Source organism: Acinonyx jubatus, chromosome X (assembly GCF_027475565.1).
Source record: "Acinonyx jubatus isolate Ajub_Pintada_27869175 chromosome X, VMU_Ajub_asm_v1.0, whole genome shotgun sequence".
Taxonomy (NCBI): domain Eukaryota; kingdom Metazoa; phylum Chordata; class Mammalia; order Carnivora; family Felidae; genus Acinonyx; species Acinonyx jubatus.
Genome location: NC_069389.1, coordinates 14,474,898 through 14,490,773, shown reverse-complemented (window position 1 = coordinate 14,490,773; position 15,876 = coordinate 14,474,898). Strand labels below are relative to the sequence as shown.

The 15,876-nt window shown below is 38.3% G+C and overlaps 1 protein-coding gene across 6 annotated transcripts in view; it reads left to right on the top strand.

Moving 5' to 3' along the window:
- The first annotated feature begins 1,806 nt into the window (after positions 1-1,806).
- Positions 1,807-15,876, top strand: part of SCML2 (Scm polycomb group protein like 2) — a 99,339-nt gene continuing 85,269 nt past the window's right edge. For 4 of the 6 annotated variants that reach the window (XM_027054514.2, XM_053202124.1, XM_027054509.2 and 1 more), the window contains exon 1: positions 1,807-1,924. The gene's annotated coding sequence lies outside the window, so the exon portion shown is untranslated. Of the gene's footprint in view, positions 2,040-15,876 lie in introns of all 6 variants that reach the window. The other 2 variants (XM_027054511.2, XM_053202123.1) reach the window with 2 other exon arrangements.

The window sequence follows — 15,876 nt, the reverse complement described above, 5'->3', positions numbered from 1 at the left end:
CTATAAATGCTTTGATGAACATAGTAACTGATAAGATGTTCTAATATAGATCATGCAAATTACATTTTTAGAGGAAAGGCTTCAGTAATTTCATAGTAAAAACAGGAATATGGGAAGTAGATGAGGTGCCTGTGAGACAGGCAATTTAATAATCAGAGTACAGTAGTATTTCTACAATTTGATGAGGGGTCCATAGATGAAAAAGATGCATAAGTGACAACCCAAATCTTTCTGATACAGAATATAGAGATGAATTTCAAATATTTCCATTGCATCAGGATTAGAAAGACAATGGCCAATAATTAAAAATTTAAGCTCCCTCATCCCTCCAAGCCCTGCTGTAGTCCATACTAGGGGTCTGCTTAGATTAAACTTGTTTTTTTCTCTCAAAGATATCTTTTTAGCCTTTGAAAACATTTCGAACCTTGATCTTGGACCATTTCAACATTCCTTACTAAATGGTATGTATATATTATACAATTGGTATGACCAAATCTCTCTTTAGTATTTGAGTAACAGTGGCCTAGTTTTTCTATTTCGCCTTAAAGTTTTCTTGAATTTTGCGTGAACATTTATTTCGGCAGTTTGATTTTGTGCTATTGGCCAATGTTTACATACAATAAAAAAAAAACACTTAAATTTGGCCTTCGTTTAATATTGCAAAAGTTCTGTATGAAAATAATTGTATTCTGCATTGTAGAAAATGGGTATATTCCGCGGTTGTGTGTATGGTTTTGTTTTGTTTTGTTTTGTTTTTTAGTTTTAGGCTTCAACTTCCTAATTATGATTTTAAAAATACAATATGCCCCATATACCAAGTTAAGGCGATCACAGACGAAAAACCCACATCCAGCTTTTCAGAGTTGGAGAGAGATGGCCTGCCAGTGGGTTACTTTTCGCTAACACAGCACATTGTATTATTTTTCAAACAAAAGTTTTAAATCTGCTTATACCCAACCTCACAACGAGGGATGGAGGGATGGGATGTTTTTCTCGGATTTTCTGTTTGCCACATTTTGTGCTGAGAGAGTCTTGAGCCAGTTCAAGGTTATTTTTACGACCTCCCCCTTCCCTTCGGGCGCAACCTCCACCTGCACATCGGCCCGCCCCTGGTGAGGAATATCCACCAGAGGAGATCACAAAATGCACTCTCGAGGACGGTCCCAAGCAGTCTCAAACTAGTGAGCAAATGGCTTTCCCCTCCGGGTTAACCTAGCCCCGTTAGCTCCAGCTTGGGCTTAGAGGAACAACCAAATTCAGAACGTGGACCTGGAGGGGAATGCGTGGCAAAAACCCATGGGGGTGGGGGGAAGCTGTTTCAAGGAACATGCTGCAACCCGCGAAGGAGTGGCTTTGCTCAAGCTGCTATAAAGAGTTGCATTTTCTTTGCTCATGGAACTTGCTTCAGTTCCCAGGGAAGCGCCTGCGTTTTAGGTGCGTGGTCAGTGTGGGTGGTGACCGAGAGTCAAAGGCAATGGCCAAGAGGAGCAAGTTCCCGCGATGGAACTTGACGGGGACTCCGGGGTCTCAGTTAGGGTCCCGTCACAGTCTTGGGTGCAAAGGGCTGCGACTGGCTTTTTTTTTTTTTTTTTTTTTTTTTTTTTTTGGCGGGAGGGCAGATACTGGGGGGGAGGACCCCGGGCTTTCCTGGGCTCGCAGCGTCTCTTCGCCTGCCACCGCTCACGCGGCCTTCCGGCAGTGCCCCCAGCTCGGGCCCCGCACGCGGCGGCGGTCATAGGGCGTGCTTGCGGCAACCGCCGAGCACGCGGGCCAGCCGGGGCGGGGGCGGGGCGGCGGTGGCGGTTGCGGGGCATGCGCGGCTCCGCGCGCGGCTTCTCAAATATGGCGGCGGCGGTGTGAAGACCGGTACCGGCTCGCGGGACCAGTGTCACAATTTCGCTCCTTTCGCTGACGAGACTCGAAGGTGCGTGGCGACTGTGGGCCCCGTGAAGACCAGAGAGGCGGAGCCGTGGCATCTGGTCTCTGGTCGTTGTCCGCGGGCGGTCGGGTGGCCGGGAGACCTCCGCGGCGCGTCCCGCGTGAGTAACGCCCCCTTACCGCCCCGCGGGGTCCGGCCTTATCTTGGCTTTTACCCGCGTGGCCCACCTTCGGCAGCCTCACGCCAGAGGCCAGGGCTCCCCTGCCCCATTTAGCGCCCTCCGCGACGCCTCATAGCCGCTTTTGCGCAGCCCCTCACATTCCCCCGGGGCCCCGTCGCGGGTCACGGGCCCATCCCTCGGGCGGTGTTTGGTCGCCGTGTCGCTCTCTAGCTGCCCCCCTGGCCCGAAGCGCGGACAACACTCTTCGGAGCATCCTCTTGCTGTGGGTGGGGCTGGGCTGGGGGTGGGGGGCGAGCTGGGGCCCGGGGGCAGCGCCGGCGGGCGGTGGGGCTGAGGAGCCGGGATGACTTTTCGTGGTCTGGGCTGAAGCCCGCCCGGTTGCCTTCCGGGACTTGTGAGATAACTTTTGGAGTTTGGGAGGGAAACGTTAGCCCGGAAGGATGCGCCCGTGGCGGAGCGCGGGCTCGGGTCCCGGCGCCAGGTGCCCGTCGGACTCGAGCCCCGGGACTCCCGGCGGTTGGGGGTGGGGGTGGGGGCGCCGGTGGCTCTCTCTCAGGGGAGAAGTAGGGCGGGAGGGGTGCGGCCCTCCTTGCGTGTTTGGGGGGCGGCGCGGAGAGCGGGGCTCCCAGTCCCAAAGAGCTGCGAGGCGGCCGCTGTGCTTTCGCGGCATGAACTGGTCTAGGGACCATTAGTGCCTTCTTAAGGGATAGCGTTCTTGGCTTTTTCCACCTGGCTAGTGGTTGTGCTGCATCCTAGTGTAAAAATCGCCAAATCGCCAGAGGGAGAGCTAGCAGGCGAATTTAATAGATTTTGCACCTTGAGGTTCTGCATAGCTGAGGGCTGTAATTTGCCCCCTCCCCCGCCCCCAAATATTTGGCCAGCACCGGTATTTACAAATTCCCATTTAAGACTTGATTTTTTTTTAAGGTTGTAGAACACTTGTTCATTACAAAGTGTGATTATAATTTGAAATTAGCCTTGATCTTGAAGAACTAGATTAGCATTTATGATTTATCTGTTAAGGTGACATTAGGATATCTCTAGAAAGTGGATGGATCTGTTAATAGGGGGAAACTAAGGCAGGGAAAGTGGATACTTCCTTACACAAAATTGTCAGGGATAGTTTTCTTTACCAAAACAACTGCAGATGCTCCATTTTTAATGCTCGCACAGCTATTCATATTTCTGTTTTGGGCAAAGAGTATTATAAGACATATAACATTTATGGAGTACAACTTTCTGTGACAAGCAATTGTATTATAACAGTAGTTCATAGACTGATTTAATTCTTTTCAACAGCGGTGCTTGGGAATGTTCTTCAAAAATGACAATTTTGCCTTTCTTGCCATTCTTTTTCTTAATTACTCATGAAATAAAGTATTTCCAAGGATCTGTGTTTTTTCGGTCTGTGATTTTGTATATTTAATGGGAGGATTGTGAAAATAAGCTTTTGGAAACAAGTCCAGTTGGGATTTTGAGAAAGGAGTGAATTTATGAGCACTCACCTGATGCTTTGTATTCGTTTGGCTGTAGTTTTATCCATTGTCTTCAAAACAGTGTGATAGATTTTTTTTCAAAGCTTTAAACACTTTTAAAACTGCTTTGAAATTTTTGAATGAATGTCGTGTGTATCATGCAACCTTACAAGCTTAAGTGTGTATATCTGTTTCCTTTAGAGAACTTGATTTGTTTTGAAATTATTTGGAAGAAAAGATTAATGTAACTGAACTACATTATGTGTGAGGTTGCCTCAAAGCTAATGATGTCATGATATGTACAAAAATCATTGGAGTCAGTCTTAAAGAGGTGGTATCAGTTTTTCTCATGAGGCAATTGGTCAGTCTTTTTATGTTTCAATCAGTACATCTTTATTAAGTGCCTGTGCTGTCTGTAGTATGGAGTTTGGTTCAAGTTGCTTTTATTCAGAGGCTGTGCTTGTTGGCTTTTGGGTGTTTAAGGCTTCCTATCAATACTTTATTCCTGAACATTTCAAAGTTATAGCTAAGAAAATCAGTATGAATGTAAAACAAGTAGTTCTTTTATTTTAAGGCAAATTTAGGGAGTCAGTGTTTTGGTCATAATTCTCTAAACAAAATTCTGGGTGTAACTGAATTATTTCTGGTTTGTGTGATACTAACTTTGTGCCTCTTTATGATTAAATAAAGCTGTACATTTTTATGAAAGATTATTTTCTAGGTCATACAGATAAACATACTGGTTAGGCTTGAGAAGAAAAATGAATTATTGGTATAAATTGAAATCTATGTGCTTTGGAGATTGGGTCTTTTTTAATGCTAAATAACTTCATTTCTATGGCCAAGTAAGTAGTTTAGACTGTAACTGATAATTTAGAGCACTTTATTTCTTCAAAATGTTTCAGAAATCTCTGAGCTCAAAAATAACAAGGGTTATGATGGCCAGCTATAAGCCAGATGTGACTCATTTTCTTTTGGGTTTGTTCCTTTTTAGCTGCCTGCCTGTTCCTCCCAGATGCTTCCTATCTCCCCTCTTCCTGCCCCCCGTTCCCTTTGCTGTTGGTGTCTGTTTCCGCATCAGTGAAATGGTCAGGGTAATCCTGCGCTGCCTCATGGAGAAATAATTGATGATAGTAAAGTGCCTTGAAAAGGCTGAATAAATACCAAGTCTTTTGAATGAAAATGATGTAGCCCCTTGTTCCATTTAAGGAAAATCCAAATTCCAATTTTAGTTTGAGCTCTTGGGGCGGGGGATGGGGAGAGAGGAAGAAATTTCACCTGAATATTTTACTGCCCCTCTCTTTGGGTTAATAGAAATGATTCTTGTAACTTTAGTAACTGGAACATTGGAGGATGCAAAGGATCCTCTGTTCTTTAAGTTTTATTAGTGGCCTCTAGTGTTGTGTTTTTTTGTTTTTTTGTGTGTTGTTTTTTTTTTTTTTTTTTTGCCAGGTTACCCTGTCTGCCTCCCTTTTCTTTTCCCCTTTATGCCAGCTCTATTCTGATTCCAGCTGTGAATGGAAATCTGAGGTCAGTTTTTCTTTTAGTTCACTTCCCTGGGAGTCTCATTGTCTCCTCATAATCATATTCCTGGTTTTTACGATACACAAGATATGAACAAAGTCTGCCAGCCATCAGTGTTAGAACCATGAGACTATGGTGTGAATATAGGTCTGGCATTGCCAGGAGATGTTTTGTAGTTTGAAGTGAGCAAATCAAGCACCCCTAAGAATTTTAAGAACATTATTAATGTCTGAAAATTACTACATAATATCTCAGGATTTGGAGTGATAGTTAATTTCAGGAACCAAAACCCTGGAAATTTTGAAAATGGCTGATGTTGATGATTTTGAAAGAAAAAGTTCACCCTTTCCTGGCTTGGGGTCTTAATATTTATGATCCTTTTGTCTTAGGGAAATAGATGGAAGAAACCGCTGCTGTTTATCTTACATTAGAATAGGTTGGTATAATTTAGTGGTAAGTTTTCCAGGCTCTAACTTGTTTGGGCTTTGGTTACTCTAAGTATAGAAATGCCTTTACTATAGTGATAACATCTCATTTTTAAAAAGATAGCAGAGGTGATGGTTCTTAAAGCTGGATAACTTGAAAATAATTTTAGAAAAATCATCTAAGATTTGGAATGTGCATATGCTCTTTGGTTTTCATGGGTAAGGCATTTTTGCTTCTTTTGTCTTTATGTTGTCTAACATAAGTAAACCTTGGCCACCTTAGAAATAATAATATGAGTGATTTTTATGCTAAATGATTTCTACGAAATATATGTCCATCCCTAAACCTTTCCTCTACTTCCATTTTTTGGGCATGTGGTGGTAAGGTTTTGATGTAAAAAATGAGGGTATCTTATTGTGTGAAAAGCAAAAGATTTGAGGCTCCTTTAAGCAGTTTATATGATGGTGCTGTTCAATTTAATTTTACACTCATCTCACCTAGGCTAGATGAATTCCTTATTTAACCAAAGAGTAAAAAATAAATAAATAAGCGTTTTTATGAGTAAAGAGCTAGGAAACATTTAAAGATAGACAGCATTTGACTACTACTACTTGTGACCTGTGTTTATGGCTGTGGCTCTGCCCCTTCCTAAGTTTATAGGAGCAAATTGTTGTAAGAGCGGAAAGAGTGCCCACCTTTTGTGGTAATGTGCCATTGTAAACTTCAGAAGGGACAGATACACTGTAATTTAGGGCATACCTTTAGGATACTTTATTTTCTCACGGAAAAGTTGGTGGGGCTCTCTTTTCTTTAGAATACATATTTGATTTTTCTCAACCTCCGTTTCTTGTAAGGATTAACTAGTGCTGAATTCCAGACATAAACAGCTTCAATTGTACCTTGTAGCCTTGACAGAGTCTTTTAAATTAGGTATGTGTATTGACAGGGTTCTTCTTACTTTCTTTAACATTTGGTCACTTTTCTTACCTTTCATCATTTTAAGCTAGTTTAAGATTTTGATTGTACCTTTATTTTTAAATTAATGAGTCACATGTGTTTCTTCTGTTACCTTGCCTCTCTGTACAGTTGTAAACATATGCTTTTTGCTGTGAAACTGTCTTTTTTTCTTCCATTTGAAAGATTAAAGTATTATTTGGAGTATTAATACACTTTAATGTTATTTGAAAAAAATGATCAATATTATCTTTATTTTTTATTAACTTGGTATAGTTTCATAAATCTGTTCAAATGAAACACATCGTCTTTGATGATTATTAAAAGAATTTAAATGCAGTACTTGATACTGGTAAGTACCTTTAAATTTTGCTGTGTTTTACATTAGAAACTCTGAGATTTTTTGGGTTGACATTTTGAGAGGTTGTAGAAATAACTTAAATGAATAATTTACTGACACCTGCCTCATGTTTTAAGTATTGTGAGGGATGTTTAGTTTTCTGATCACTTCAGATTGTGGTTTATTGCATGCTTTTCTGTAGTCTGTTGTCTAGCAGGGATTGTTGTTGTCATCATTTCCATTATTTCTTGTAGGGCTGGTGTTAGAAACCATAAATCTAGACTGCTGTGATAATAGGAACAGGCTGTAACCTGACCCAGTTCTTTTGTCAAAATGTCGCACCGAGAGCTGCCTGTAGTAAATTGACATGCCCTGCTATTAACTTCAGTCCTCCGCAAATGTCGGTGGGCAGCAGGTCTTTGGGCAATTAGCCTGTGGCTGTGCTTTAAAACCTTAGGAATTTACAACTATAAACTGGGATTTTGGCAACCCTTGACTTGTCTTTCAGTTATCTGTTTTCTGAAATAACATACTTCTTAAGTAAATACATAGCTTTCACATAAATTATTTTAAATTTGCAAATAAATAATTATTTCAACTTGTAGACTATAATTTTTTAGATAAATTAAAAATTCCTAAAAAGTTATTTTCTTCTTGGGTTTGTTTTGCACAGAAAAAGATTAATTTCTAATTTGTTGGGGTAGACTTTACTAAAGCAAAACTAAAATTGTTTCTCTAGAAACCTTAATTTCCTCCAGGAGGCTAGATTTAATAAATCTTCACTACCAAAAATGTTCATTCTTAATATTGATTATTCACAATTCAGAGATGGAATTTTATAGTTACAACATTAGAATTCAGAGGTTTTTTTTCTGATTACTTTTATAGATAATGCAGAAAAGGGGAAATTTGATTATTTACTTGAGTGAATTGAGTAGGTATTTGTGAAATCTTTAAGTAATGAATCATGTCCAATTCCAACAAGTTATGTATGGATATATACACTTTTTCTATCCTGTGTTAGGATAATCACCATTACCACAAGCAAAAAAAGTTAAAGTTAAAAGAGCCAGCTGTTCTTTGTCAAAGGAAAATATGTAGCTTTAATGTATTTCACTTAAATCAATATGAGTTTTTGCATTTAGGTATAAATGTGAAATACTTGTTGAAACCAAAGTAATAAACTGTTTTGAAGTCAAAATGAAAAACTTAAAGGTGCTGTCTTAAACGCAGTTAACTCAGGCTTCCCCATCATCATCTTACATATTGACAGGACAGTAAAGAAGAGCTTTTTTGTTTGTTATTCAATTTTGAGATTAGTGTCGTTATAACAAGATAGACTAAAAAAGAAAAAAAAAAGTTGTGGTATTTCACTAATAGTCTCTGGTGAATTATGTGTGTGTATAACTTTATCACTTCTTCCAACATTTTCTTTAAAAATACCAGCAAGCATATTTGTGAACTTCTCCTAGCCTTGAAACTTCCCAAGGGGATGTAATAAAATATTTATGCAACCAAATTATTTGTGTGTAGTGACTGTCTTTTCCTTTTTGTGCATTTGAATATTGATTTAAAGCATGTGTTTTAGTTTCAACTGCAATGTAATTGGAATTTATCAACTGAGTTGTGGTATAGCATATATTGCTAGTTGTTCTCCCTTAGAATACCCACACCTATAATAGCGACCAATTTACACTTGGGGCCTGTCTTTTTGAGGCCTCATACAGCCTAGAAATCAAATTCAGAGTAAAAAGTAAAAGGTCTATTAGGTGTTGGGAAGGAGGATGGTGTGGGGAGTGAGGGACTCTGTCTCATCTCACAGAATTTTCTCCGTGGCCCATGACCTAGACTTGTGTAAATTTAGCCACAGCAGATTAGACATTGCAGAAAGGAACAGAGAAGAACAATAATGACAGCCAAAAGAAAAGCTCTCCCCCCTCCTTTTTTTTTTTTTTTTTAAACCACAGTGTCCTGGGACTGTATGGTTTAGGTATAAGTAACCTGTAGCACAGCATATTATATTTACTCATTTAGCAAACATTTAGAGGGCACTACCTATGATAGACCCTGTGGGTAGGCACAGGAGGATACAAAGATGATCCAGACATAATACTGCCCCTAAAAGCTTACATCTGCCCGGGGAGATAAAGCATGTACATAAACATAACAGAAGAACTTTAGCAAATGGTTAAGCATTCAAGGACCTAGATCCAAATCTAACTGGGTGATCTTGTGCAGATTTTTGAGCCTCAATATTCTTTTTTTTTAAATTATTTTTTAAAAATTTTTTGGGTGCCTGGGTGGCCCAGTCAGTTAAGCGTCTGACTTTGGCTCAGGTCATGATCTTGTGGTTCATGAGTTTGAGCCTTGCATCAGGCTCTGTGCTGACAGCTCAGGGCCTGGGAAGTGTTTCAGATTCTGAGTCTCCCTCTTTCTCTTTGCCCCTCTCCCGCTCTCTCTCTTTCTCAAAAATAAATAAGAGCATTAAAAACATTTTTTTTTAAAGTAGTCTCCACACCCAACATAGGACTTGAACTCCTGACCCTGAGATCAGGACTTGCGCGCTCTACTGACTGAGCCAGCCAGGCACCCTGAGCCTCAATATTCTTAACTTTTAAGTGGACATTAATAACAATAACAACCCTACAAGCTTATAATAGGCTTTAGGTAGGAAAAGTGTATATAAATGCCCTAGTAGGTTAACAGACATTTAGCAAGAGTTCAGTAAGTGACACCTCTTAGTATTTATTATTACCATTTTCATCACCACCACCGTTAGACCCTAAGGACCATAATCTTTATTTTCTCCTGCCTCATGGGTCCATTCTATCCAGGATGCATGGTGTGTCTCCTTACTTTTCCCTTTTAAAGTATGAGCAGTGTATTGAAACCCTGTCTTTTTGGTGTCTTACTTAGGTTTGAATCATTTTTCTTTCACACCAGCTTTCTGATCTTTAAGAATCAGCAGAACTTGGTAATTGGTAAGATACTGGACAAATGAGGAAGAGAATCAAAGATGACTTCTAATTCAGAAGATTGGGTATTAGTAATGCCTATTAAAAAAGGAAGCAGAGGAAGAGTCACTTATTTTGGAAGGCAGAAGAGTTTGATTTCTTAAAAATGTAATGTTTGAGGTCGTTGTGAGACATTTAGACTGATGTTCAATTGACTAGAAATTTTGGAGAGAGATTGGGGAGTAGAGATGCTGATATATGAGTCATCCACATAGGAGTGTTGCATCAACCATAGTATAGAATGAGATTCTAGACTCTAAAATTACTAGAATCTAGAGGAAGAGACTAAGTGATTTGAGACCAATGGCTAGGACAGAAGGAGGAAGTAGATGCAGAGAGATAATAGAGGTAGGACAACAAGAGAATCTGAGGCTCAGAGATGAGAGGTGTCTGTTATGAGGGGTGACCTATCGCTCCTGAAGTGTCAAGGAGAGTAAGGACTGAAACACTGAAATGGGGTCTGGTGTCTGAATCAGGGTCTTGGAAAGCAGTTGTAGGAAACAAAGGAATGTTGCAAAAAGTAAGGTATCCCAGAAACTCTTTGTGTTTTAGGTGTTGTTATATTTATTACCAAAATCTTAGTCATCAGGAAAAGGTTAGTCTGGTAAATGTATAGTATAGTAGAGAATTTTTTCTACACTGATAAAAATTGGATATTGTCTCAATTTAAGGCCACTTAGCTCTTTCAAAAAATGTGGATATTAATATCTGCCAGATGGGAGGTTCAGTGAACAAGTCTAATAATAAATGCTCAAGTTTGGACATTACATATTTCCACCTATGGGACTTTTGCAAACTTTGCTGTTGGTTCGGGAACGGATTTATCTTTTTCAGCTTAACATCTGTATTTTGTTTATTTTTATACTCTCTCAGGTTGAGATTCTATATAATTCCATTCATTTTATAACATCTGATCAATGGCCTAAAGTTGAAAAGAGCCCTGGGAGATTTCTTCCTTGTTAAATTCCTGTCCTTGTCAAAATGTTTACCCTCATGGACTCTTCAGATAGTGGTCTCTAATTAGAGACTCAAGGTGTATTACCTTATCTTTAAAACAAAACAAAACAAAGGAAAAGCAAACAACCCGAAGCAAACAAGTAATGGAAAGGCCCTGTAATCTTGGAATTATAGATTCATTAACTTGCTAAATAGTTCTTTAAAACTCTGGGGCGGGGGGAGTAGACTTTTCTTCAGAATCAGTTCAGAGCAATGGGAATTGTAGGTTTAATAATTCCACTATTAATCATTGTTTACATTGTTAAATCGTATTGAGAAAATGGCTGAAGACAGTGCAGGATTTTTCAAAGCATTTGTTGATCTCTTATCAGCTCCGAATTCTGCAAGAAGATACAGTCTTCAAAACAAATGGTTTTGTAAAAGATCCTGGTGCTTGTTCAAAGTCTGCTAGATACAGCAGCTAGGTTTAGTGTAACTGGTATTTAAGTAAAAGAAATGTCAAATGTCAGACACTTATTATAAAATAGTGCTGACCTAATACCTTTTTTTGGATGGTTTACATTCGAAAAAAGACTTAATGCAGTGAAGTTGTTCCTTATATGCATTCAGTGAAGCAACTTCTCTATAAGCTGGCAAAAACAAAGCTTTTAATTTTTTTCCTTGTCCAAATTTTCTCTCTCGTATAACATGGAGAACGACTTCAGGAGTCTTATTTGAGTCCTTCTTAAAAGTGCTGAAGCACTTCAAAGTATATTGAGAGCAAAATTAAGCTTTTCTGTTGTTTCCTCTATAGATGACGACTGTGTGAGATGCGTCTTTATTTCTAAAAGAATGTTAGGCTCTTAATTTTTTCCAGAAAGACAGCAGCTGTGCTTTCTGCATATCTGGTATGTAAGTCATATAGGTATGTTCTTAGCTGCACAACCTCTTTATTTGAGGCACTGGGGATTCATCTATGAGTTGATGTTGTCCAGTATTTACCAATAGATCATGGTCTATTCTTTAGACTTCTTTCTATAATCTCTGCTTTTGTATTGTGAAGAAAGACATGAGTGAATTACAGTGTAATGCTGGGGCATTTTAAGAGGGACAATAGAACTTTTATGTTTTCTTAAATTATAGTCAAAGATAGTTTCTATTAAATTAACCAGTATTCCTTTACATTAGGATCTGTACATATTCCTCCTGATTACTCAGTCCTAGGAAGATGTTTATCCTATTGAATTTGTATGTATTTTTATCTTGTAGTGAAACTTTATATAGACCAGAGAGAAATTAATCATTCAGGTTGGGTACTCATTTTTTTTCCAACTAGTACATTTTTATTTGCTCTTTTTAATAATGAATGCTCCACCCTTTTATAAGTATGTTTTTATCTTGCAGCTGCTAATCCTTTTTAAAAGCATGGTATAGGATATAACAATTATATAGAAATGGTGAAAAGTTTTGGTGATCAAACATTCTTAAAAAATGTTTGATAAATATAAATTTAAAAATTAACCCAATGTCCTAGTAAATATATTTTCATCTTCCATGGTGTTTTTTCACTTTTTAGATTACAAAATAAGCACTAATTTTTCTCCTGTTTTGAGTGTTAATCTTGAGAATAATGGAGTTTTTTCTTAAGGCACGAACTTTTAAAAGGCATTTATTATTGTCCAGTTTTTATTTTAACTAAAAGTGTTGGCTTTATGAATTATGGGCAGAATTTTATTTGAGGATTATTGATATATGGAATTTGGAAAGTGTATATTTAAAAGTGGTTCAAATGTGTATTATATATGGATTTACATATATGATTTTTCATTGAAAGGATATATACCTGTTAACAGATGGTTAATGGCACACATATTGTTTGATGAGGGGATTATAGATGATTTTTTTTCCTTCTACTTTTAATTTTGGGGGGGGGGGTGATGTGTGTGTGTAAAAAACAAACAAACCCCCAAAACGATTCCAGTTTCTAGAAGTCCACAAAGGCTGTTTTGGTTCACAAAGGGCCAAAAGCTATTTTCAGTACTCATCAACCCCTAAAGGAAATTCATGAATAATCAGGCCTCAAAGTCAACCAACACTGGGTGACATCCAGTATCTTTTGGCTTTAGCTAGAATGTATGTATTCTAATAATGCCGGTTAGTAGATGGCAACTGCTTTCTTTGGTAATTATATGCCTGGGCATTATAAAAAGCATATGTATATTTATTTACTTATTACTGCTTAATTTAAGAGTGATTTCAACTTAGTGTTTCTGTTTATAGAACACCTTTATGGTCTGTACTTTGGAAGAGAATAATTAAGTAATGCTCAGGAATCAAAGTAGGAACACAGTGTCATTTTATAACATAATTAATGTTGAGTGTTAATGCCGAAACTCACTGCTCTCAGGGAGTTTTAATTAGGACAGATGGGGTGGGGTAGAAATCAGCCTTTGAGCTTCCATTTGTTTCAGATACTATGCTCGGTGCTCCACCTACACTATCTCATTTTAATTTTCATGACTATACTAAGAAGTGTAAGTGGTATTCGCTTTAATTTACACATGGGAAAACCAGGAGTGAGGGAGGTGAAGTAACTTGTAATGGCTTTGACCACTTAAAATATTATTTCTGTGTAATTGATATGGCTACCACTAATCATGGCAGCATAAATTGTTTAAGAATATATAATTTGTTGGGGGCCTGGGTGGCTCAGTCGGTTAAGCATTTGACTTTGGCTCAGGTCATGGTCTCGTGGTTCGTGAGTTCAAGCCCCTCGTCGGGCTCTGTGCTGACAGGTTGGAACTTGGAGCCTGCTTCAGATTCTGTGTCTTCCTCTCTTTCTGTTCCTCCCCTGCTCGTTCTCTGTCTCTGTCTCTCAAAAAAATAATTAAAAAAAAGAATATATAATTTGTTAAGCATATGCCATAGGCCAGCATTGCATAAACAGAGCTTAATATAACAGCATTAAGGGATTATTAAAAAAAACTATCAGGATATATTCCCCCCTCCACAATGAAAATGACTTAATTATTATTTCATACATCCCATTGTAGAGCATACAAATAATGCATAAAAATATAACAAAATTAAGGTCACCTAAAATCTTACCACTCTAATGTAAGAAAGGAAGATCACCAAAATATTTTTGTGTTACTTTATGCAAACTTACATACAATTTTATACAAATAGGGTTATATCATGCAGGGTATATTTATAAAATACACTCCCTTTCCCCTCAGCACACACTAGCATCTTTGCCCTCCTGAGTAAGCCTTATTAATAACCTATTAAATGTCCTGTTTCTCTTCATGCTTAAATAATCTTTTACTCATGTAATCCTATACAAGTCTATTTATACATTTATAGTGTAATTTTAGTCACTATCATTGAATGTTTAAGAACTTTTTTAAGTGCAAGGTTTTGTGCTAGCCGTGGGGGAGGTATAAGGAAGAGTAACGTGTGGCCTGTATTCTCAACCACTTAATATGTGAGAAGAGATGAGCAGGTAAACAACTTGTATTATACAAAATTTGCTTTGATATCTGTTAAATGTTGGGTGAAAACACAGCCTGAGAGCCCTGCTGGGGAGCGTCCAGAGAGCAGAGGCCTTGCTTTATTTATTCGTATGGGCATAAACTCCTGACACATGGGATTATGCCCACTTGTCTGTAAAGTCATGTGTTCAAGTGATTAAAAGAAGGTTATTCTTTTGATTGGTTTAAGTGGATTGTAGTTTGAGAGCCATTAAAGAAGCAGTTTGTGTATTTGCTTTGTTTCTTTGTTATGGAAGTATCCATTCTCCCATTAGGGAATTTAATTTTTTTCTCTTTAAGGTTTGGGCATTTTTGTAACAAGGAGGAGGCTGTAATATTTCACTATATAGTGCATGGAAGTTGGGAGTTTAAGATAGTTTAAGTAGTTAGTAATTTTTTTCTAAGTTTATTTATTTTTGAGAGAGAGCATGCACCTGAGTGAGGGAGGGGCAGAGAGAGAATCCCAAGCAGGCTCTGCACTTTTAGTGCAGAACCCATGAACCATGAGCCAAAATCAAGAGTCAGACCCTTAACCAACTGAGCCATCCAGGTGCCCCAATAATTCTTTTTCTTTTTCTTTTTCTTTTTTCTTTTCTTTTCTTTTCTTTTCTTTTCTTTTCTTTTCTTTTCTTTTCTTTTCTTTTCTTTTCTTTTCTTTCTTAACTTTTTAAAGTATATTTTTATTTATTTTGTGAGAGAGAGTCCAGGTAAAGGGCAGAGAGGGCGGAAGAGAGAGAGAATCCCAAGCAGGCTCCTTGCTATTAGTGTCGAGCCCAACGCAGGGCTCAAACCTGTGAACCATGAGATCATGACCTGAGCTGAAACCAAGAGCCAGATGCTTTACTGACTGAGCCATCCAGGTGCCCCTCCAGTAATACTTTCTAACACAGAAGTTTTTATTTGCTCAAAAGTAAGCTCAAGCATTCACTTGATTTTGTATCTAGTGCCTAGATTAAATGAGAATTTATGCATTTGCATATGCCAAATATAAACCTTGTATTGTAGGCATATTGCGGAGAATGAGGAGGGAAAACAAGTCTCCAACAAAATGTATGAATTTCAGAATATTTGAAAATAAATATTTTATTAAAGATTGGTAAATATTCACTCAAGTATTCAGTTTGAATCTACCTTGTGCTTAGCACTGTTCTAGGTGCTCTGGAATATATATATATATAAAGGAAATAAAGACAGAAACAGGGGCATATTCTCTTAAAGGGAAAATTATTTCATTTAACAGTGAAATTATTGGTGTAGTGAACTATGGAAGCTATATGGCTTAAGAGGGAAAACAGTAAAGCCTGTCTATAGTGAAAGAACAATGTTTAGGGCAAATGATTTTGATTTTATTGTGACCCTGAAAGAATCCTTAAATTACTACAGTGTACCCAAGCTCACATTTTATTTTATTCTAATTCCAATATAGTTAACATGAAGTGTTATATTAGTTTTAGGTATACAGCATCGTGATTCAGCAATTCCATACATCACCCAGTGCTCATCAGGACAAGTGCATTCCTTAATCCCCATCGCGTGTTTTACTCATTACCCCCACCCACCTCCCCTCTGGTAACCATCAGTTTATTCTCTATAGTTAAGAGTCTGGATGGTGTC